The sequence below is a fragment of the Periplaneta americana genome, chromosome 14 (genome assembly GCF_040183065.1).
Source record: "Periplaneta americana isolate PAMFEO1 chromosome 14, P.americana_PAMFEO1_priV1, whole genome shotgun sequence".
NCBI classification, from domain to species: Eukaryota; Metazoa; Arthropoda; class Insecta; order Blattodea; family Blattidae; genus Periplaneta; species Periplaneta americana.
The window spans coordinates 14,564,392-14,590,521 of NC_091130.1; the positions used below are offsets into that span (position 1 = coordinate 14,564,392).

At 37.6% G+C, this 26,130-nt stretch overlaps 1 protein-coding gene and 1 non-coding gene across 3 annotated transcripts in view; both read left to right on the forward strand.

The window, feature by feature from the left end:
• ftz-f1 (ftz transcription factor 1) overlaps nucleotides 1–26,130 on the forward strand; it is an 897,129-nt gene that overhangs the window by 575,291 nt on the left and 295,708 nt on the right. The gene's annotated exons all lie outside the window — the stretch shown is intronic.
• Nucleotides 5,741–5,812, forward strand: TRNAH-GUG (transfer RNA histidin (anticodon GUG)). Its single transcript has one exon. It is a non-coding gene; the product is annotated as a tRNA-His (tRNA).

Here is a 26,130-nt window from a genome sequence, read left to right on the forward strand (position 1 = left end):
AAGAGAGAATATTGGATAATACTGAGTTTGCAGTGAAAGACCTGAGTTTGGGCAGAAAACAATGAATGAATGAATTATACATATCTCTATTCAGTTTCACTATACGTGAGATTTTGTGTCAGTTTCTACCGTCTGTAGTTTTAAAAGCGGCGTTAAGTGAAGAACTGTCGGTGCCATTTTTTCGAATAGAGTTTCTGAGAGATTGGCGCGAGTTATCGAATCGATCAAATTGTCATCGTAAACAGAATATCGATAATAATTTTTATGTGGCTACTGTTAATAAACAATAAAAGTTTTCGCAATGGACGTGTTTATGGATCTCCAATCGATAAATGACCGTCATAAACTTTGTGGCTTTGCTCCGTGAATCCAGCTATAATGTGATGCCAATGCAAAAGTGCAAGACTTCTCACCATCAACAGTATCACCAGCACCTCCACTATCTATCACCACCACCTTTCAAGATTTGGGTGCCTTGATCAATTTCGTCCTTACCTTGTGAAGAGTATAAATAAACGTTAAGGGCTCACCGCTATCCTCATAACTATTGTGTCGGCCTTCCATACTCTAGGACTGAGTTCGAATCCCGTCCAGCGTAAGTGAAATTTATGCTGAAGGAAATTGATGTTTGAGGAGAGTTTTCACTAGATAATCCCTAACCCGTTGGAAGTCCATTATACATAATGTGAACGATATAAACTGCCAAATTATATATAGTGCTTTCATTTCAAAACTTCCCAGTCTAAATATCTAATTATTTAAATTGAATTCAATTTAAACAAAAAACACGTCAATTTACATATTGAGGGGAAAGTCTGAAACCAGGCTTAATTTAATTTTATATTTCACCCCCTCCCCCACCACCCCACTTTGAAATTTCAAATGGTACCCCTATATTTTTATAGCTACTTAAATGTGAAAGAGTATTCAATCGTTTATACACCTCATTCATTTGTTTCCGCATCTTTTGTTTTCTGTCGTCGCCAGGCAACCTGGATTGTTGTTATTGTTGATTATAGCTGAAGAGAATAAAGCTACAAAAACTTATTGAGCATTTCATGTAATAGTTGTGTTTGTGTATTAAATTATTTTAAAATGATTTATTCCCTTCTAAAGAGAACATAAATCATCCTTATTGATTAAATTTAGGAAATTACACAAAATAAGCTGTGTTTTCATCCTACAATCCTACAAACGACTGATAGTGTGACAAAGTTCTGGTTTTCTATTAAGGGGTTAGGTACAGCTTACAGCAGTAAAATTTTGGAAATGTTCAAAAAAATGTTTCCTGTATCTTGTACAATAATGAAAATTAGTATGTGTAAAACACTGTCCTTATGCTATATGAAAAGAAAATATATTTACGATTAAAAAATGTTTATCTTTTTTTTTTTCTTTTCAAAATTCAAAATGGTGGCAGTTCACTGTGCAGTTATGAAGCGTTTCCCTCATAACTCAAAAACTATCCAACATTCTGTAATGACATTTTTTGTGTGTATTAATGCATGTTATATCTACAATATGATGCAAAATCACTTCTCTACCTTTGATAGATTGTCTGATAAAAAATAAATTATTTTTTAAAAATGGTCAGATATCAGTATTGGCTTCTGACACAAAATAAAAAAAAAATATATATATATATTTATTGAGGAATGTATTTGAAAGAGCATGATATTGTAAACACGAGTTTCAGCAATAAAATAAAAGAGAGAGAACATGAAAACGTTTATGAGTTATGAGGGAAACGCTTCATCACTGCACAGTGAACTTGTCACTATTTTGAATTATGGGTGGGGGGGGGGGAAAGATAAATAATTTTTTTTAATCGTAAAAATATTTTTTTCTTATAGCAGAAGGACAGTGTTTTACACATACCAATTTTCTTTATTATACAATTTTGAAAAAATTTTCCAAAAATTTTACTGCTCTAAGCTGTACCTGAACCCTTAAACGAACATTAACGTGTATTATACAAACCTGGTTTTTCAGGTATAGCTCTCTCTAAAGTTGATTTGGTAGAATTTTAGAACCATACAGAACAACTGGTAATTAACTGTTTATAAAACAGTTTCAGTTTTTTAAAGCAGACTGGATGAATAATAGTAATAATAATAATGTGTTATGTTTTATTTAACGACGCTTGCAACTGCCGAGATTATATCAGCGTCGCCGGTGTGCCGAAATTTTGTCCCGCAGAAGTTCTTTTACATGCCAGTAAATCTACTGACATGAGCTTATCGCATTTAAGCACCTATAAATTGGCATCGACCTGGACCGGGATCGAACCCACAACCTCGGGCGTAGAATAATAATAATAATAATAATAATAATAATAATAATAATAATAATAATAATCTGCTTTGTATTTGTTTGCATGCGCTGAAATGATAACTTAAAGAGTTTTATTTGATGTTTGAATTACGTGTTGGACACCCCTTACGTTCGTGATGGTTTCAACCGCACCTGAAATTGTGTGCAGATCTTGTAAGTCAACTCCCGATACTTTCGTAATGTTTTATCCTAATCGCTAGTGTTTGCGGGCTTTTTGTGGGAACAGAGGCTCCGAGTCTGGCATGTTAGCACACTCGTGCCCCTCAGTTAACTCATTGGACACTGCGTAAGACGTTTCGCAAATGTTTATTCTCTGCTGCTGCTGCTGCTATAGGTGCCCTTTCATTCGTTGCTACGGGTTACAGGCCAGTCCATGCTACTCGATGAACCTTACCTCGTTTGCCGCTGTACAGCAGTGAGAAAGTCTGTTTGTTTCGTTGAGATTTAATGTCTTGCAGACTTTAGTTGAAAATTAAATCGAAATTATTACCAAGATTCATGAATTATGTTATGTAACTTTTATTGTGTGAAACGATAAGCTGAAGGGTGCTTAAAATTGGAACGTTTTTCTTCTCTGCTTTTCCATTCAAAGGCTGTAGCATTGTGTATGACATCTATATATATATAATTTGAATTGGTAATGGAAATTACTGGAAAACGGTTGAACGGATTTTAATAAATGACCTCTCATTTTGAAGCTTGGAAATCAACGTTTTTCAGAAAAATAGTAGTTTTGAGTGAAATGTCAATTTTTCAACATAATTTTCCTATTTTCCAAAATCCATCTGTCGTCAGATTTGAGAACAACCAATTGTATTTCAGAATAAAACAAAACACACACTACAGTAAACAATATTACACGAAGGCCATGATCTGCAAGAATGCTGACATATTTAGAGCTCAAATTCTATTGGTTATTAAAAACTTAACTTACTAAAAATAATTTACAGGTCGATTCTGTGGTGTGTAATTTTCTGGGTACAGCTGTGTATTGGATATTAAAAACTACAAAACTTGAGATGGTTTGATGACATTATTACCATTAGAAATGAAATATTATTGTAGTTAATGCCATGATGTGACTATTTTTCATTAATTATACCTATTAATGCTATATTGATGATATGAAAATGAAAAGTTTTGGGATTATTTAAGTAGAGGTAGAGAATAACTTAAATTAGATTTTGATTTCTATATTTTACTGAGTGGCGGCTATATAGTATATATATAGTATATGTTACTGAAAGCTATAAAACTTACGTAAGATAATAATATTATTAAAAATCAAATATTTTTATAGTTATTAATCAAGTGGGGTTGGGTCTTTTTCATATATTTAATGGCGGTTTGGTGTAGATATTTATATGCGTGGTTCTCTTTAGTATTGGCTCGAGAGAGAGTATCTTTCATTATTGTGGAAGCAAATAACTTTCAAAATGTCTGGTATTCTTCATTGAAAATAAATCTGAAAAATGTTTATTTGAACGTCTAATGAACTTAGTTTGCAGCATTTGCTGCACAAGCCACTAGTCTTTATTTATTTGCTAATAATTGTAACATAAAATATAAATAAACAGAAAAACTTTAGCTCGCCCCTGAAAGAGTAGAACTCGTGCTCAGGGGCGGATTCCTGAATTGAAATTAAGAAGTATATAATACAATTTGTCTTATGTCTACTACGCAATAAGAATATATAAATTTAAATTTACAATTTTTAAATTTTTACAAAATCCATACATAACTTTTTAAATTTAATACTAGAACTATTAGAATTGACAAGATTAGGATATTTAAATATAAATTTGTTATATATTCTTGGGCCTAAATTACTACCATGATTAAATACTGTAGCAGTGTTGCATTTTGGTTCAAACAGTCTTAAAGAATTCATACCTTTTGTTTCATAACTATGGGAATACAATTCAAAATTATTTCGATTTTTATGTATGAATTTTATTAATGCAATATAATAAATTTGTCTTATTTTAAGAACATTAATGTCAAAAACAATTTTTGAGATGGAAAATCAATTGGTTTATGAAGACATATTTTAATTATTTTCATAAATAAAGTGGATTAAAATTGGATTTAGATGGATCACAGGTTCTGTATTTTTACTTACCAATTCCTTTATACATGGTAATTATGACATTCCCTGGTTTTCTTAGCCCTTATTATTTATTCTTCTTGCGAATGTAAAAAAAAATCACATTTAATTCTATTTTTCGAAGCTTGGATTTGGATAATTCGAAACCAGGACTTCATTGATTTCAACGCAAATAATGTGCAGTCTGGAATTCCAGAGAAAGCAGGAAAGCGTTTCGTGAAAACCTACGATAATAACGATTCCTAGAATTCAGATTCTATTCTTACACTAGTGATCGACAGATAGAGAACAAAAGAAAATCGTTGCTACTGGTAACACCTTTCCTATTATCCATTGACAGGCCGCAAGTAAAGGCAATGGGCGGAATAACCAACGCCATTGTTTACAGGTGTATTTATGTATTCCACTTCTGCTTACCCACCACTCAGTAAGTTGAATGACTCAAATTTTGTGAAAAATCTTCATTATTGTATGTGAGCCTACAAAAGTTAGTCTGTTACTATAGTCGCGACGTTGTTATTCCCGGCGTGACTCCTCTTTGCTTACGTCTTAGGAAGTGAAGGCTGTATAAAGTCTAGGTAGTATCGTTCGCCATTTTTCTTCTTTCGTTGCCGAGCTACCATACGAAGAATCTATGTGCCACACCTTTAAACATTATCATGTCGTAGCTCCTATGATAATAAATCAAACGCACTGTAATTCAGCAAATAATTGAGCGGCAAATAACGTGTCGTGTGCTTTCTGCGAATGCCAACGAAAGAGCCAAAATGGCGGGCGATTATGCCAAAATGGCGGGCGATTATATTAAGTATTTATCGAGCCTTAAAAAATGAATAATGTCTTCAACAGCAAATCACAAGATACACACGGTTAAATGTAGCTGACCTGCAATGCGATTGGCTGCCGGAAATTAGAGTGACGGGACTATAAAACTTGACGCTTTACTAAGCAATAAATGAAGAGAGCAGAAATCAAATCCCGGCGCCGGAGAGAATTTTTCTCCGTTCCATCACTCTTTCATCATATGATGACGCAGAATATCTGCATGGAAATATCATATGTACTTCGGTACATCAAAATATATATGATATGCGTAATAAATCACTTTGTGATTTAAGACGGCGCCTATACCGTCGGATCCCGGCCAACCAGTCACTCATTCGAGTGCACCTCAACACATGTATGGACTTCGGTCCTGCGTTCATAGACATCTATGACGTAGTGCAGAGGGCGGCCACTAGAGGGAACCCAAGAGATGGAGCTTAATCTGAGACGATTCTAACCGGCGTCGGGGTTGTATCCGGCGTGGCTTAGTGGATAAAGCATCAGCACGTGGAGCTGAAAACCCGGGTTCAAATCCCGGCGCCGGAGAGAATTTTTCTCCGTTCCATCACTCTTTCATTACTACTACTGCTACAGAGTGATTTATATAGAACTGACACATTTCTTTCATTAATTGTTTCAAAACGAATTGTGCTAGCGACAACTTATTATCCCTAAAATGTAGAGGAATTTTGGGATATTATTTACCTCTATAGCAAATGTTGAAAATGTCCTCCATCCTGCATAAGGCACAACTGAACACGTCGTTCCATGTTACTGGCCACTCGTTGGAGGACTCTGTTGTCAGTAGCTTGAATATCCTGTGTGATGTTGTGCTTCACATCGTCCAATGTCTGGGGACGTGTGGCGTAAACCCTGTCTTTTAAGTAACCCCATAGAAAGAAGTCCGGCGTTGTCAAATCCGGAGATCTCGGTGGCCACAGGTTCCTGGAAATTATTCGGTCGTCAAAGAAACTTGCAATTAGTTCCATGGATTCATTTGATGTATGGCATGTAGCGCCATCTTGCTGAAAATATCCTTGACTCAGCTATACATCGTCCAGTTGCTCCACAAACTCCATGAAAATCAGTCGGTACTCTGCAGTGTTCACAGTCTGGTTAAAAAAAAATTGGCCCTTTTCACTCACCAGAGATTCAGTTGTTTCCAATTTGTTTATCAGTCCCAGTATTGTGTTTCTTTTGGGAGGATTGCGAACACCAAATTCTCTCTGGTATGCCCTTTGAGTAGCTGTAATTGAATTCGTAATCCAGTATTGCTTCACAAGGAAGAGTCGTTGATTTAATGTGTACTGCATTTTCACGTTGACACAAAATGTCGAAAACAGCTGCCAACAATATTAATAAAACATAAACATCTGCGCATCTAGTGACAAGGAATCGAAACTCCAGAACATTCTGCTTAATTTGGTGCTAAAATTGGGTCAGTGCTGCCAGCAATAGGAATAAAACATAAACATCTGCGCATCTAGTGACAAGGAATCGAAACTCCAGAACATTCTGCTTAATTTGGTGCTAAAATTGGGTCATTGAATGAATTTCCAACGGAATAATTAAAGAAAGAAATGTGTCAGTTCTATATAAATCACTCTGTATGATACTATTACAAGTTGAAAATACATTCATACATGTCTTTTATGCCATTCTCTTTGTAGAGATTCCTATAATTAACGAAAGATTGTTTGTTACTGCAAAAGAAGCATGTTGGTTGTTGTGTGCAGTTTACCTTGCTTGCGTTTCTTCTGCGGCGCTTTATTGCGTGGCCCGTGAGTTTGCATCGTGTAACATTTCCTTTTCCTAAGTGGGACGAGGCCATAGAGTATCCCAGGCCTGACGGCGATATGGCAACAGTGCACAGTACCTGCGTGCTTCGTAATAAGAACTCCCTCCTCCCGTTTCGGAGGTAATCCCGAATTTACCCACGTCATTATCTCCCCGACACGAGAGGACTTGGCCCCAAATATCTGAAGTAACGCGAGACTGAAACAACTGCAAATATGAGCCGAAGACTGTCTGACTTCACTTGTTTCTATTGCCAACCACGTTCCATCCAAAAATGGAATGTTATTTTATTTAGTGTACTTATTTAGCCTTGTTGATCGGCCGTGTAGACGCAGGAGCTAAGGTGCAGTTTTAACTCTGAGTGGGAGCCGGGGTCGAGGCTTCGAATCCTAACGCCTATCCACCGATAAATTCAAAGATTACCCCTCATATCACTCAAGCAGGGGAGGCTCGTCCATAAGAGCTGCGGAGCTGCAGCACTCCCTGCTTTGACAGGAAAATAAAAATAATATTGATTTTAATTTTTAGAAGAATTGTTACAGCTTTTATTGATAAATTGCTTTATATTTCATCTGGCCGGGAATATGTACTATTATCTTATGCATAATCTATTTGCGCGTCTACTGTATTGGAATTGACACTTCATTCAAAGTCGTCCTGGGATCTGCAGGGTGGTCAGCTCATAGAGAGTGTGTCTTGCTTGATCACTGGGTAGAGAGGTGAAGGGAAGTAGAGGGAAACTGCCGCTGTTTAAAACCCACATCTCGCTGCAGTGGCTTGCAGAGCCAGGCCACAAGGGATCTTTCCTCTCCTCCCACACCGCTATTGTAATGTTGCATCAAATGGATTCTCTATTCCCTTGGAACTTAATGACAAAATTTTTATTTTCTTTTCACATACTTATTGTTGTAGAATCTTATCGAGTTAATATAACGAAATTAATATTCACTTTTGCCTTATTATTACGTATATATCCAGCTTCCAGCAGAACCTAATATTTGCCTTAACTCAAGATGATTGCACGATACATTTACATTGTAAGTCTGTTGCATTTTTAGAAGTGGAGTAGCAAAATGCGACTGTGGCTTAAAGCCTGGTTCGATCCTCGATCAGGTCTGGGGGGGAATTTGGTTTATCCCTGAGTACTCCCGTTTCGATCTTACGCCAACACTCCCCTGATTTCATCTATCATCTGTCACAGTAAAAATAGGCTAAGGCTGTGTGAGGCGTTAGTACGGGCTTCTGATGTTCTTTTTTTTTAGGCTCTAAGGGCTTGAGGCCCCAGTTCGGGCTCGTCAGTAAATGGGATCTTAGATACAATTCCCAGGAAGGATGACCCTGCTGTGAGCATCGGATTCACTGTCACCCGGGCCATCCGCGGATTTAAGAGAATTATCGCATATAGGGCGTACAATTAATCTAAACGGCTTAAATGAAAGGGTCCATCCTGGATTCAACCCTCGTAAAATCAATCAATCAGTCACGTGCGACTGTAAATCGCTGTAATATGGGAAACGCCGGAAAAAAATATTATTATTATTATTATTATTATTATTATTATTATTATTATTATTATTATTATTATTATTATTATTATTCAGTTGGTAGAGCAGCTGGCTACGGACTGGAAGGTCCGGGGTTCGATCCCAGGTGGTGACAGGATTTTGTCTCGTTGCCAAATTTTCAGAACGGCCCCGAGGTTCACTCAGCCTCCTATAAAATTGAGTACCGGGTCTTTCCCGGGAGTAAAAGGCGGTCAGAGCGTGGTGCCGACCACACCACCTCATTCTAGTGCCGAGGTCATGGAAAGCATGGGGCTCTACCTCCATGCCCAAGTGCCTTCATGGCATGTTACGGGGATACCTTTACCTTTACTATTATTATTATTATTATTATTATTATTATTATTATTATTATTATTATTATTCAGTAGGTAGAGCAGCTGGCTACGGACTGGAAGGTCCGGGGTTCGATCCCAGGTGGTGACAGGATTTTGTCTCGTTGCCAAATTTTCAGAACGGCCCCGAGGTTCACTCAGCCTCCTATAAAATTGAGTACCGGGTCTTTCCCGGGGGTAAAAGGCGGTCAGAGCGTGGTGCCGACCACACCACCTCATTCTAGTGCCGAGGTCATGGAAAGCATGGGGCTCTACCTCCATGCCCAAGTGCCTTCATGGCATGTTACGGGGATACCTTTACCATTATTATTATTATTATTATTATTATTATTATTATTATTATTATTATTATTATTACTATTATTATTCAGTTGGTAGAGCAGCTGGCTACGGACTGGAAGGTCCGGGGTTCGATCCCAGGTGGTGACAGGATTTTGTCTCGTTGCCAAATTTTCAGAACGGCCCCGTGGTTCACTCAGCCTCCTATAAAATTGAGTACCGGGTCTTTCCCGGGGGTAAAAGGCGGTCAGAGCGTGGTGCCGACTACACCACCTCATTCTAAAGTGCCTTCATGGCATGTTACTGGGATACCTTTACCATTATTATTATTATTATTATTATTATTATTATTATTATTCAGTTGGTAGAGCAGCTGGCTACGGACTGGAAGGTCCGGGGTTCGATCCCAGGTGGTGACAGGATTTTGTCTCGTTGCCAAATTTTCAGAACGGCCCCGAGGTTCACTCAGCCTCCTATAAAATTGAGTATCGCATATAGGGCGTGCAATTAATCTAAACGGCTTAAATGAAAGGGTCCATCCTGGATTCAACCCTCGTAAAATCTATCAATATTTCAGCCAAGTGCGACTTGTAAATCGCTGTAATGTGGAAAACACCAGAAAAATATTATTATTATTATTATTATTATTATTATTATTTTTATTTTTATTATTATTTATTTCGTTAGACAATATTAATTTGTATTATTATATCTCAAAATTTAAAATAAACCTACCTCAGAAATGTTATTTTGTGCATTTGTTCTTCGTTACAGAGCGGTATTCTTTTTCAGAAATTCGTAAGCTCTATCTGTCCATAAAATTCAGCCAACAAGTTTTCACATGAGGAACCAAGACTGTCGTCCGCTGATTATTTCAACCACTAGATACTTCCGTGAACTCGTACAGAACAAATAGATAGACCTACCGTATACTAAAATCTATGTCATTGAGATAATACATACTTTCTCGTTCACGTTTCGTAACAATTTACTTGTTTATCGTGTAACGAATGGTATTGCTGTTAGTAGCTGTTTCCTTCCACTATTCGTTAAAATACTTCAGTAAAATTCTATAGCTACTATTCGTCCAAATAGTAATGTTTTTGCATTACGCAAAAAATCAAAGATTTATATTATTTTCGGTTGAATTGAATCTTAGCTGGCATATATATTAACACAAACAAAACTAAATATAGTAGTCCGACATACTAACACAACAGTTGTAGTAATTAATGATCATATACAGTTTCAACATTAAATCCAGACGTTTGAGATGGGCAGGGCATGTAGCACGTATGGGCGAATCCAGAAATGCATATAGAGTGTTAGTTGGGAGGCCGGAGGGAAAAAGACGTTTGGGGAGGCCGAGACGTAGATGGGAAGATAATATTAAAATGGATTTGAGGGAGGTGGGATATGATGATAGAGACTGGATTAATCTTGCAAATCAAGCTTTCAGGTATGACTCCCTGTAAAGTTGATTAGAATAATTTCGAGGGAAAAATTGTTCCTGGGCCGGGTATCGAACCCGGGACCTTTGGTTTTAACGTATCAACGCTCAACCAACTGAGCTACCCGGGAACTCTACCAGACACCGATCCTATTTTTCCCTCTATATCACAGACCTCAAAGTGGGCTGACAACCGTCAAGCAACCAACATTGAGTGCACACTAACTCTGTGTGACTTAAATTGTGGTTTTCTGTTAACGAACAGTGACGTGTAGCCTATTATGCAAATCAAGCTTTCAGGTATGACTCCCTGTAAAGTTGATTTGAATAATTTCGAGGGAAAAATTGTCCCTGGGTCGGGTATCGAACCCGGGAGCTTTGGTTTTAACGTATTAACGCTCTACCAACTGAGATACCCGGGAAGTCTACCAGACACCGATCCAATTTTTCCCTCTATAACCACAGACCTCAAAGTGGGCTGACAACCGTCAAGCAACCAACACTGAGTGCACACTAACTCTGTGTGACTTAAATTGTGGTTTTCTGTTAACGAACAGTGACGTGTATTGTTCAAATCAAGCTTTCAGGTATGACTCCCTGTAAAGTTGATTTGAATAATTTCGAGGGAAAAATTGTTCTGGGGCCGGGTATCGAACCCGAGACCTTTGGTTTTAACGTACCAACGCTCTACCAACTGAGCTACCCGGGAACTCTACCAGACACCGATCCAATTTTTCCCTCTATATCCACAGACCTCAAAGTGGGCTGACAACCGTTAAGGAACCAACATTGAGTGCACACTATAGTCCGACCATCGGATCTGTACCCCCGTAAGATATGCGAACTGAACCTTAATTCCTTTTCAGCCTCGGCAATTCATTTCTCCCCCTGTATTCCTATTTCTCTCTTTTCTATCCCTCTCTCCGTCTCTCCCCCACTACTCAAAATTTTGAGCCTTCTTGCGGGACAGTTTATTTGTACTTGCAGTCCAGTGTTGTCAACTCAATATGAATACTGTAGCACAGAGTGGTGAAAGAAATATTATTAAGCAAGTAATAGCATTTTGCATAAGTCAATAAGCATCATTGGTCTAATTAAATTATGAACAAGTAATAATTAACCTTACAGTATTATAAGCAATATTCAAGAGACATGACACTGTTTGACGGAAGTTTGGCAACATCCCTATTCGGCAAGGTTCGTGGCCTGGTGTTTGACGTAGTGGGAGAGAAACGGGTGGAATGGGGTGAGTAGAGGCGTTAACTTTTCCAAGAACGACGACAGCGCTGAAGGGGCATAGATCCGATGGTCCGACAATAACTCTGTGTGACTTAAATTGTGGTTTTCTGTTAACGAACAGTGACGTGTAGCCTATTATGCAAATCAAGCTTTCACGTATGAATCCCTGTAAAGTTGATTTGAATAATTTCGAGGGAAAAATTGTTCTGGGGCCGGGTATCGAATCCGGGACCTTTGGTTTTAACGTACCAACGCTCAGGATAGGGACCAATGGCGGGCTTATGTGAGGGCGGCAATGATCCTCCGGGTTCCTTAAAAGCCAGTAAGTATGTATCTGATAAGTAGAAGAAGGGAAAGATTAAAAAGTAATTATCAAAAATGTTCGTGTGTCCACAACACAAGCAGCAGATATGCCTCTTCCCACCTGCCCCTGATAACCCTTCGACTGTGCGAAGACTGTTCAAGGTGGCCCCAAATAGAAATTGCGGGGCGACACCTACCTGTTGCTCAACGCGTGATAAATGCATTGTTTCCGCCCTTGTGGACGGTATGGCAACGCCGCGCTCGGCCGAGTTTGCCAACAAGTATTTTACACAATTTTAGAACTCGTTGAGCAATGCTGGACCATGACAAATAAACACGCAGTTGCCACAGAGATTCGAATCCCATTCACTCCTCAGTGTGAATTGCAGACATTTCGGATTCGTTTCTTTCCGTTCTAGACACCAGCGCTAACTTTACAGAAACAAGTGAAGGACGCCATTTCAAACGAGTGATTGAAGAAAGCCGATCTGTTCTTTCTCAAATCAATAATAATTCCGTGGCCCGGAGGAAAAAGGTCTTAAGTAAAAATTTTATACTTTTCAGGAGAGTAGTAGGAAGATTGAAATTGGTGTCAATTATAGAGTTTTTTTTTAATTAAGAGGTTTTTCCTGGATATTATCCGTTTGTATTTCTTCTAAAATAGGTAATGTTGCTCATTTAACATTTTTCTTGAGTATGTCCAAAAATAGCCGCACTTAAGCCCTTTTAAGACTAGAACCCAAACTGAGTAGAAGGGAGTATTTAAACATAAGACCTTTTTCATGTCAAAACAAATCAGAAATGTAAATTATTAGGAATGCAAAATGGGTCTTAAACTGTTTACCGTGGTGCTTAAAGTTTTGAAAGGAAAGGGCATCAGTATGTGATAAAATGGCTAAAATATAAATTAGACCTTTTTAATAGGGTAGCATGGAAAGTAAACATGTGGTGTGTGTAAGGAATAAAGTATTAAAAATTCTTAAGTCCTTTTTTCTATGTGTGCTCGATTCAAAAAGTACTTAGGACATTTGGTAACGCTCTATAAATCCAATCAGGAGTCTTATTTGACTAACAGTTTTACCAGATTGTAGAGAATTGTTTCTGCTTTCAGAATATATAAAAATCTCATTTTCACAAAAAATTGACTGAAGATCTTTTTCCTCCCAGCCACAGAATTTATCCATAATAGACAACTCATTTTAAAAGACTGCTGAATTTGATTCGGATAAGGAATATTTCTGGGTCGTACATAGTACATTTTTGTATGGTCTTGTGTTATCCCCATAAAGCTTCTATGAACACAGTCGTAAAAAAGCCATAAATGACAGGTTGGGTTCTGGCTGCATCCCGAAGTTAATTGCTTACAAAGATCCCTTGGAGTTACAGTCCAGAGAAATCATGTACTCTGTGGTTGATAACTCATATTGTAGTCCTTGCTATCTTGTAAAATGTCTTCATAAGGGTGCCTATTACCCATAAACATCTTCTAGTAAATAGATACTATTTCAATATTGTATGTAACTGGAATTATTGGCCTTGGCGGCTGGAGAAACCGATCACTTCTCTAGGTGGAGACAGTTCTGAAGGTGTGATCTTTACCCAGAGTTAGAAGCTCATTATTATACTGTTCTAGCATCTCTGGTGGCACTGTGACGCATATTGCATGACAATGATTGTAATTATATCTCCAGGGAGATAACTGAGCACCCGTACAGGTGTGCGGTATCGAGAAAGAAGTTTAGACTGGATTTGCGAAAAAGTGTTAATACACTATCATAATCGTTAGAAATAATAGACCATACGTAAAGCGATTGGTTGGATGACTGTTTTCTGTATTAGTTGAAGATGATGTTTATTATTATTATTATTATTATTATTATTATTATTATTATTATTTCTCATAGAAGAAAATGGAGAACTAAGAGATTGAGGTTGCTGAGAAAATTTTTCTAATCTAAGAAAATAGAGTACTGATAGAATGAGATTGCTGAGGAAATGTTCTGATCGAAGAAAATAGAGGACTGATAGAATGAGATTGCTGAGGAAATGTTCTGATCGAAGAAAATAGAGGACTGATAGAATGAGATTGCTGAGGAAATGTTCTGATCGAAGAAAATAGAGGACTGATAGAATGAGATTGCTGAGGAAATGTTCTGATCGAAGAAAATAGAGGACTTATAGCATGAGATTGCTGAGAAAATGTTTCTAATCGAAGAAAATAGAGGACTGATAGAATGAGATTGCTGAGAAAATGTTTCTAATCGAAGAAAATAGAGGACTGGTGGAATGAGGTTGCTGAGAGAATGTTTGTAATCGAAGAAAATAGAGGACTGATAGAATGAGATTGCTGAGAAAATGTTTCTAATCGAAGAAAATAGAGGACTGATAGAATGAGATTGCTGAGAAAATGTTTCTAATCGAAGAAAATAGAGGACTGGTGGAATGAGGTTGCTGAGAGAATGTTTCTAATCGAAGAAAATAGAGGACTGATAGAATGAGATTGCTGAGAAAATGTTTCTAATCGAAGAAAATAGAGGACTGATAGAATGAGATTGCTGAGAAAATGTTTCTAATCGAAGAAAATAGAGGACTGATAGAATGAGATTGCTGAGAAAATGTTTCTAATCGGAGAAAATAGAGGACTGGTGGAATGAGGTTGTTGAGAAAATGTTTCTAATCGAAGAAAATAGAGGACTGATAGAATGAGGTTGCCGAGAAAATGTTTCTAATCGAAGAAAATGCAGAAGTGATGGAATGAGGTTACTAGGAAAATATTTCAACGAACAAAATGAAGCAGTTGTGGAGTGGTGTTATTGAGTTAGACTTTCTTCTTGAAGTCTCTCTCAGGGCCATTCTGTCCATGCCAATTGACCACACACACGATCTGCTGGGGGTCGCACCCCTTCACGGACTGTCATCGGCTCGACCCCTGCCGGGCCTTTCCCTTCTTAATTGAAACGTCTGGCCGCCGCTCCTCGTCGATGTGACATTTCGTCCGCCACGCTCGGCTGCTGATTAATCCACACAATCACTCTCCACGCTCGTCCGCGCGTGGAGCCAAATATCAAATCTGTGCAAAGTGAAAACGTGACGTGGCGAGCCCCCATATACAGCAGCAGCAGGGTCCTTACGTCGAATTATTGTACGCTTACTTACAAGACTGGCGTTTATAGGTGAGCCATTGTTTGCTGTAGTTCTTGTTAAGAGTACCGGCGAAGTTCTGAAGAGTGAGGCACGAAACCTCTTTGATGTTTGTTCAGCTCCGATATGGCATCACTGACCCTCTTTAATAATAATAATAATAATAATAATAATAATAATAATAATAATCATCATCATCATCATCACCATCACCATCATAACATTTTGTCCAATATTCTTTTGAGAAGATTAACTCCAAATGTAGATGAAATTACTGTGGTTTTAGGCGTAATAGATCGACTATTGATCAGATATTTTGTAAATCTTGATTACACAACTTTTAACACTGTATCACTTCGCAATATGTATGGTAAGACTTTCCTGTGTTAAATTTCAACGTACCTCGTCTACATGTTTCGACCTATTTATGGGTCATCTTCAGAACTGGTCGTTGTTGGTCTTGGCGCCACTTGTTCTGTTTCCTGCGAGGGTGTGTTCCTGTCGTATAGTGTAGAGTCAAAGAGTGTGTGTGTTTTGAAGTTGAGTTGTGTGTTGAGAATTTCGTTGGGGTGTGTTTTCGTGTGTCTGTATATTTCATATTGTTCTAGTGTTTTTAGTTTCTGGCTTTTTGGTTGAATGTGCAGTATTTCCATGTCTGTGTTGATGTCTCTGTGGGTGTGGTTAGCATTTGTGATGTGTTCTGCATATGTGGAGGTGTTTTGTAATTTTGTTATGGCTGTGATGTGTTCTTTGTAACGTGTTTGAAATGATCTGCCTGTCTGTCCTATGTAGAAGTTGTTGCAGGTGTTACATTTGAGTTTGTATACGCCTGTGTGGTTGTATTTGTTTGTGTTGTTTGTGTGTTGAGATGTTTTTGTGGAGTGTTATTTCTTCTGTATGCGATGTAATTTAATTTCTTGAATGAGGTTGCAATTTTGTGTGTGTTTTTGTTATCGTATGTTAATGTGGTGTATTTTTTGTGCTCTTGTGTTTGCGTTGTATTCTTATGTTTTTTGTGATTATGTTTTGTCTTACGTATTATGTTATCTATTATGTTAGGGTTGTGTCCGTTTTCTTGTGCTATGTATTTGATTGTGTTTAGCTTTAACACAGGAAAGTCTTACCATACATATTCCGAAGATATTTTGTATTCGACAGATATTGGTGAAAAAATGGCTATATAAGGGTACAGTGCATCAGTTATTCATAGATTTCAAAAAGGCGTATGATTCGGTTAAGAGAGAAGTTTTATATGATATTCTTATTGAACTTGGTATTCCCAAGAAACTAGTTCGATTAATTAAAATGTGTCTCAGTGAAACGTACAGCAGAGTCCGTATAGGCCAGTTTCTGTCAGATGCGTTTCCAATTCACTGCGGGCTAAAGCAGGGAGATGCACTATCGCCTTTACTTTTTAACTTTGCTCTAGAGTATGCCATTAGGAAAGTCCAGGATAACGGAGAGGGTTTGGAATTGAATGGGTTACATCAGCTGCTTGTCTATGCGGATGACGTGAATATATTAGGAGAAAATTCACAAACGACTAGGGAAAATACGGGAATTTTACTTGGAGCAAGTAAAGAGATAGGTTTGGAAGTAAATCCCGAAAAGACAAAATATGTGATTATGTTTCGTGACGAGAATATTGTACGAAATGGAAATATAAAAATTGGAAATTTATTCTTTGAAGAGATGGAAAAATTAAAATACCTGAGAGCAACAGTAACAAATATAAATGATACTTAGGAGAAAATTAAACATGGAATGAATATGGGAAATGCCTGTTATTATTCGGTTGAAAAGCTTTTATCATCCAGTCTGCTGTCAAAAAATCTGAAAGTTAGAATTTATAAAACAGTTATATTACCGGTTGTTCTGTATGGTTTGAAACTTGAACTCTCACTTTGAGAAAGGAACAGAGGCTAAGATGTTCGAGAATAAGGTTCTTAGGAAAATATTTGGGGCTAAGAGGGATGAAGTTACAGGAGAATGGAGAAAGTTACACAACGCAGAACTGCACGCATTGTATTCTTCACCTGACATAATTAGGAATATTAAATCCAGACATTTGAGATGGGCAGGGCATGTAGCACATATGGGCGAATCCAGAAATGCACATAAAGTGTTAGTTGGGAGCCTGGAGGGAAAAATACTTTTGGGGAGCCGAGACGTAGATGGGAGGATAATAATAAAAATGGATTTGAGGGAGGTGGGATATGATGATAGACACTGGATTGATCTTGCTCAGGATAGGGACCAATGGCGGGCTTATGTGAGGGCGGCAATGAACCTCCGGGTTCTTTAAAGGCCATTTGTAAGTAAGGAGAAATGTTTTCTTTATTACTTGACATACGTCATTCCCCAAATGAAACCAGTTAGGCTTATATTGTTCGCCACACAAGTGTCACTATGGATTATTCAATGAAAAATTCCAGACCTTCCCGGTTCTCGAACCCTGACCTCCTGAGGCTGTTCGGTTGTCATCGCTCTTGATATAAGATATCTAGATATCTGTTTTACGTGCGCCAGATTGCAGTGTCCTTCCTTCCCTATCAAAGACTTGGATTCACCGTCTCGTCTGGTAGATAACGTGCGCGATTCTTCTTTTTCACAGTTGCCATTGGTTACGGTCTCGTGCCGTCTGCCCCTCAGTCATTAGATCGAGATCTCTTTATTTTGATCTCGTTTGAAGCACTATATATAGGCCTATTTGAATTATTCAATATAAAAACTTCTCTTGACTGCACTAGCCTTGAAATTCAAGCTTGACCTCACAAAGTGACCTATTCCGGAGGAGCGCAAGAGTTTCTGACGTACTCGATTCAATCGTATACCGGATGTCCGTGATGTTCACAAAATTCTGTTATGTTGAAAGTTCCACGAATACCCGAAAATAAAATTGAATTCAAACGCAAACTTACTTGTCACTTGGTCAGTAATTGAGACTCGTTCAGATATGTTCTCTTAATCTGTCACAAAATATCTAAGTATAAGGTAATTTCATCACTATAGAATTTTGTTATTCTAGGTTTAATTTGTAATTCAGTAAATGCAAAAATATTCTTTGTTCTTAACTTCTATGATAAATTGTCTAGCTTTCATTAATCAGGTAATCTTGTCGTACTTTAATTCTTATTGTAATTGTAATTGTAAATTTAATATTAATTGTAATTTTATTCTTTATATTATAGTTGTAATTCCCTGGTAGAGGGGCAGAGTAGGCCTGATTGGCTTATCTCTACCAGGTTAAATAAATAAATACTAATACTAATAAAATAGAGGGAAAGAATCAGGCGACGTTTTCTGTAATACTCACATTTAGAAGGGCGAAACCATCAGTCATTTCATTACTTATTACATCTGTGTGTCCAGGAATGTCTATATAGTGAAACCCCTCATGTACGGACAATCTGTCCGCATCTGGGAGGTGTCCTTTATTGGGAGGGAGGCTCCCCAATCTAACAGTAAATTTATAATATATATTATGTATCCCTTCACGCTTTAAATGAAATGTATTACTGCACTTTAATTATAAATACAGTCTACTGTACTACAGTAAATTCTTTGCAACTTTGAACTAGAATAGATAAGACCGAAAAAGGAAAATACAGTACTGTGCCATGCAATTTTGTTCTAGGTCTACAGTTATGCAGTACTGTAATTTACAGTTTTCAACTTAACCTTTACGTTCAGGTGCCATGTCTCTGGAAACAGAACAACTGATTGAAGTGAAAAGAATAATCCTACTAAACCTACCATGTGTCGAATACAATTTCACGATCGCGGAAACCTTGGACCAATCAGACAAGTTAAATTTTATTGTTTATCCATCCCCTTCCAGTTAACAAGGGTAGCCGGCTGGGCGTGTGGTAGCCTACTAGACCCTTATGTTATGCATCATGTTAAGGAATTTCTCTACAGTTCTCAAAACTAAATTTTCCATTTTTGCAACACATTAGGTCTTGAAATCCAAGTTCTGTCCGCATCAGGAGGTAAAGCAAGCTTTAGGACTGTGAAACAGCTGTCCGTGTCCGTGTCTGAGAGTGTCCGTAAACGAGAGTTAAATTTATCATTATTTCTATATTATTTCAGTTGGGACATATAAATCTGTCCGTATGTGAGGAGTGTCCGTATCTTTGGGGTGTCCGTAAGGAGAGGTTTCACTGTATTTGACCAATGTCACTTAAGCGAAAACATTAGCAAAGAAAAGAATAATAACTCCTCTTAAAACAACGACGTACAGTGGTGATTGGTATACATAAGCCCACTCCTTCTGGCACATATTCTGGCTGCACAATCTTGCGGTTGTATCACTGTGGGTCTCTCGAACCGGTCCCTGTATGACGTGTTGCCTGTATTGTCGATTAGAGCACATCGTGACTAGATAGATGTAAATTTGGCAGCACTGTGTATTTGCATGGCCTTGCTCGGACCACGTGGAGTTGTATCCATCGAGATACATGTCAAACCCACCAGCTGTGGCGTTAATAAACATCTCGCGCAGAACCTGTGTGTCAGGTGACGTCGCTGCATCGAGAACCGGCCCCGACTGGCTCCGCATGTGCGGTGTTCCCACAATACTGACGTCGCAAGGGTAGACCTACCCTCAAGAAAATTAATGTAGAGTGCTGAGGCGTCTCATCTCTTCCCCCTTACTCGTCCTCCTTCCTTGGCCTTCTGTGGTTCTCTCGGTATTTATACAAGATGAACCGTAAGGTCATTAATAGAGGCTGATGTTGATACCCTAAAAACCTACTTAAAATGATCAATAAAATGCTCTTAAAATAAGGAATTATTCTTTGAAATATTTCAAACAAAAAACATTATTACAATTTTAGTCGCTTTTTTGCTTCCTTTTTGAGATAAAAATTGTTTTATATGAAACATTTCATAGCTTGGTTTAGGAAAGACATTGATTTAATTCCGAATTTGCTCGGTCGGCGTTTATATTCTAAGATGCAAGGACGGTTGGAAGAAGAGCAGTTTGGCTTCAGAAAAGGAAAAAGTACAATGGATACAATTGGACTACTACGAACAATCGGCGAAAGATACCTAGAGAATGAAGAAGTGTATACCGGGTGTTTCCGGACTAGCGTTACAAACTTTCAGGGATGATGGGGAAGGGCTCATGTATCAATTTGAGATAAGGAACCCTGGTCCGGAAATGACCGAGTCGAAAGTTACAAGCAAAAATAGTTGTGTGGAAATGAATTAATTTTATTCCTCTGTACACCTTATTTATGTGTATTTATCTGCACATCTTACACATGCTGTATTCATCTGACGTTTATATTGTCTACTTGCGTATTCCACTTAGTGCGTTGTCTGAGGGGTGGAGATAGGAAACTACACTAAAGCAATGCAGATAGCGTAATGTGTAACGGACATGGTCGGTCCTGATATGCACATCTGTAGACAGCAGTGTATGTGTACAAGTTGCAGTGTCCAGTCGATCAGTCCTAGTGAAATGGAGGAGTACACGAGAGCGGAATACGCAGACCTGATTTTAGAAAATGGATGAGCCAATGGGAACAGTAGACAAGCTCACAGATTGTATCGGGACAAGTACCCACGTAGGAGATATCCGGCCCATACCATCTTTCCACGACTGTTCGAAAGGTTAAAGGAAGGAGGGCACACTTCGTGCCAAATTACAATTCCATTTCTACACAACTATTTTTGCTTATAACTTTCGACTCAATCATTTCCGGACCAGGGTTCCTTATCTCTAATTGATACATGTGCCCTTCCTCATCATCCCTGAAAGTTTTTAACACCAGCCCGGAAACACCCTGTATAGTATTTGCAGACTTAGAAAAGGCGCTTGATAGAGTGGATTGGAACAAAATGGTGGACATCCTAAAGAAAATAGGTGTGGATTAGAAAGACAGGAGGCTGTTCAGTAACCTTTATGTGTAACAAGTGAAAGTCAGAAAAGTAGAAGAAATATCTTAAGGAAGTGAACTAAGGAGAGGAGTACAAGGATGCCCTTTATTATCTACCCTGTTCAACTTGGACTCTCACTTTGAGAGAGGAACAGAGGTTAAGGGTGTTCGAGAATAAGGTGCTTAGGAAAATATTTGGGGCTAAGAGGGATGAAATTACAGGAGAATGGAGAAAGTTACACAACACAGAACTGCACGCATCGTATTCTTCATGAGGAACATTAAGGGCCCATTCACAATGAAAATTAAACGTAACCGTAACATAAACACAGAAGTTTGCGCCCAGGCTACCAAATGGGATCATTCACAATGATTCACATAAGCATTGACATAAACATTACCGTAAGACGTTAACATGAAAGTTCGCAAACTCAGAACTTCCATGCTTATGCTTACGTGATTTGCAAACAGAACACAATCGTGGAGCGCTGAAATATACGACAGAATATGAGGAAATGGCGTCGTTGTTATGTTTCCATGGTTACCAAATATGTTTGCTGTTATGTTTTTGTTTCCATCGTGAATGATGGTATGACTTCTTGATTTTACCGTAACGTTTATATTCTTAAGTTAACGCTTACATTATGTTTAATTTTCATTGTGAATGAGCCTTAAATCCAGACGTTTGAGATGGGCAGGGCGTGTAGCATGTATGGGTGAATCTAGAAATGCATATAGAGTGTTAGTTGAAAGACCTTGGGTAGGCCAAGGCGTAGATGGGAGGATAATATTAAAATGGATTTGAGGGGTTGGGGTAGATGGTAGAGATTGGATTAATATTGCTCAGGATAGGGACCGATGGGGGCTTATGTGAAGGTGGCAGTGAACCTCCGGGTTTTTTTTTGATTGGTTATTTAACGACTCTATATCAACTACGATGTTATTTAGCGTCGATGGAACTGGTGATAGCGATATGATATTTGGCGAGATGAGGCCGAGGATTCGCCAGAGATTGCCTGACATTTGCCTTACGGTTGGGGAAAACCTCGGAAAAAACCCAAGCGGGAATCGAACCCGCGCCCGAGCGCAATTCCGGATCGGCAGGCAAGCGCCTTTACCGACCGAGCTACGCCGGTGGCTCCCGGGTTTCTTAAAAGTCATTTGTAAGTAAGCAAGTATAATGTTGTGCATATTGTTTTAAGATCTTGTTTTCGAACATGTTTATTGACATGTTTTTTTGTGGTGTTGGTCTCATTGTGTCTGGACAGAATCACTGTCGTATTTGATAGCATAACATTATTATGATGGGTTGTGTATTTAGTATTACTAGCAGCATCGTAGAGTGGCAGGCATACAAGGAAGGTTCTGTAGTCCTTATAAGACATTGAATGACGCAATGTCAATGTTGCCGTTCGCTTACTTGTTAGTAAGTGACTGGAAAAAAAAAATAGATGTGTAGCTAATACGCAATATTGTGTCTGAGGCTCATAAAGTTGGCTTCCTCTTACTGTCTCAACATATTCTAACAAGGGACGTCACTCATCTTAAATAGTGCTTGCATAGCAACTGTGTTTTATTTGAGAGGTTATGGAATGTAATCGAGAATATGAAACATTTATCAGTTATCGTTAAGCTTGTTTGAAGTTCCGGAAATTTAAAATTTCTTCGTCGAATTCAAAAAAAAAAATGTTTTTGGCTTATACGATTTGGTATTTAGTATTTATTTATTTAAGCTGGTACAGATAAGGCCGTGAGGCCTTCTCTGCCCCTCTACCAGGGGATTACAACTATAATATGAACAATAAAATTACAATTAATATTAAATACGATCGCATAAGCAATTAAATGGAATCCCTCTCGATAGCATGAACTTTCTGATAACTGTTCAATCTTTGTCAAGCGACATGAGCATCCCATTGGATCTGTACAGTATCTAAGGATCACGTCTGTGATCACTGGGGGTAATTATATATTTTTGGAATCAGCAGGCGTTTACAAAAATGTATAGGCCTGATTGTGAAGTTGTGAGAATCCTCTTGTGAGAAAGGAGACTTTTTTATATAGTAGTTATCGCCGTAAATTTTATTTATTTATTTGTTTATTTATTTATTTATTTAACCTTGTGAAGTTAAGGTCACCACCTCAACATTACATATATTACGCTAGATGGCAGCAGTGTGTTATGATTAGTTGTTTCCTTGTTATTTTTATAAGAATGATGTTCAAGAGTATAGTCGGAAGAGAAATGACATCGATAGAATCAGTCTTGCGTTGTGATAGTTACATTACGACTTTAGTTTGTTCCATTGCATGTGAATACGTGTGTTGTATAGCACGGTATTATTATTTCATTCGTAAACATGTGTTGCGCGTTTAATTAGCTTCGAATTTTTCTCTTGCTGCGTTCTTTATTTCCACAGCGATGTCCTCATTTGTTCATCTTCTTGGAAGAGACAGTACTTCCATCGGCTCGCACCTCTCCCCCCTCGGTGTGCCTACATACACACGTCAAAACAGACAGCAACGCCACCATTGCTTTTCGGTAATCGTTCCTTGCGCGAGCTATATCAGTTGTTGATTGTACTCTGTGGACTGTTACTAGTCAAGAAGGCTTTGTTGATTCGGTTTCATTTTATTAAAACAGTTGCATTCCACTTCAGTTATCCGGATCCCAGTAATCAACGTCACTTGACAGATGATTTTCAATAAATCTTAGTATTATACAATCTCTGATACGTGACTATCCATAATATCATATAGCAGAAACTGTAATATAACCAGGCTTCGGTCCTGGGCACAGAAACGCATGAAGTTCAGAACGCACGGACGATAGTGTTCTGTTGGTCGAGTGGAGTGGGAGATGAAGAGCGCCGTTACTTCGTGTCTCAACATGTAAACAGTCCGTCACAGCACTGCACAAAATATATTTCACCCTGTACAGATGCAGTATATACAGTAAATTCCTAGTGTAGACAATAAATATCTACCATTAAAGTATTAACGTGAGTTGTAACCTTCAATCAGGTGTCCCTACGCCGAAGTCTGAACATACCTAAATAATATACACATATATTAGAAAAGTTTTAATTAGGGATGGTGAAGTAAACAATAAAACCTTTAATTAACGATGATGAAATAAAAATAAACATGAATAAGTTTAAAAGAAACAATTATTGAAAGTACAATTTTCAAATTTGAATGTTTTAGTGGTTGGTGGTTCAGTTGATGTTATATTGGACGTGTGTCTTCAAATTTGTACCATCTCAACATTATAAATATTACGCTAGTAAATGGCAGTAGTGTGTTATTATTAGCTCTTGTCTTGATATCAGTTGTGCCAACTATGGAATCTTCATTGAACTCTGTGGAAGGTTACTGGTCAAGAAGGCTTTGTTGATTCAGTTTCATTTTTATTAAAACAGTTGCATTCCACTTCAATTATCCCGATCCCAGTAATCAACGTCACTTGACAGATGATTTTCAATAAATCTCAGTATTAAACAATGTCTGATACGTGACTATTCATAATATCATGTAGCAGAAGCTATAACAAACATAACCTAAATAATATAAACGAGTGTTAGAAAAGTTTTAATTAGGGATGATGAATTAAACAAGAAAACTTTTAATTAAGGATGATGAAATAAAAAATAAACATGAATAATTTTAAAAGGAACAATTATTGAAAGTACAATTTTTAAATTTGAATGTTTTAGTGGTTGATAATTCAGTTGATGTTATATTGGAAGCGTGCGTAAAAGAAATGGAACTCGTTGATGTACATGGTTTATTCCTCAACTTATTCAGGATTTCCGAATGGTGCTCTTCATTTATTTGTAAATAGGGTTTCAGGGAAGATGCATAGGTATGACCAGTGATCTTTATTAATTCTTGTTCTTGAATGCCAATGCGAGTCATATTTGAAACTGCTGTGCATCGACTGGAGTGGTTTGTAATTTTCTGTTTTTTTTTTTTTTTTTTTTTTTTTTTTACGTCCAGACCAGTGCAGTTTGAAATGTTGGGGGGAGGGGGAATGCTAGGGTAGTGATAAAAATAAACAAATGCTAGGGAAGCGATAAAATTAAAAAAAAAATGCTAGGGACACGATAAAATTGTACGATAAGCAGCTATGATTGGTTGAAAGACGTCTGTTCGTACAGTTTTATTGGTCAAAAGTAGTATGACGTAGTAAAAGTGTAACAGTATATTGCGGTTTTTACGTATATGAGAATGATAGAGGTAGAATTACTCCGAGAAAACCCGTCCTTTTTTCAGCTTGTATTATGAGTAGACATCGGATTTTTAGGCACTAAAAATTGCAGTTTTAGGCGCCTAAAATAAGCTCAAAATTTGTGAAATTAGGCTCTATTTTAATGAAAATAGGCATTTTAGGCACATCAAGGTATCATACTTACTTCTTTCACTGAAATTTTTAGTTATAACTAAAATACGCACAAAAAGTATGTTTAAACATTAAAAAAGAATACTATATTATATTTATAAACAGAGCTGCACAAATTTAATATATTGAAACTAATGAAATAATGATTATTGATATCAAGATTACTCATTTTAAGTTATTGAAATTCAGTTCCATTCTCAGACTTTATTATAATTATCTGCACAGTACACCACCAGAATTTTTTTCTAAATTCTCCATAGTTAACCTTTGCCTTTTGTCACTGAGAATCATTTTGAAAGCAGGCGCAAAAATACAAAGTTCCACTTATTGTTGCATTTCCTGGTAGTGTTAACACTAGGAGGACCATTCTTTTAAATATTTTGTAACGGTTTACCCTACTAATTCGCAGTTTTATGACTTTTCATAAATATTTCAAAAACACTCTTTCTCCAAAAATTGTGATTTTATGAC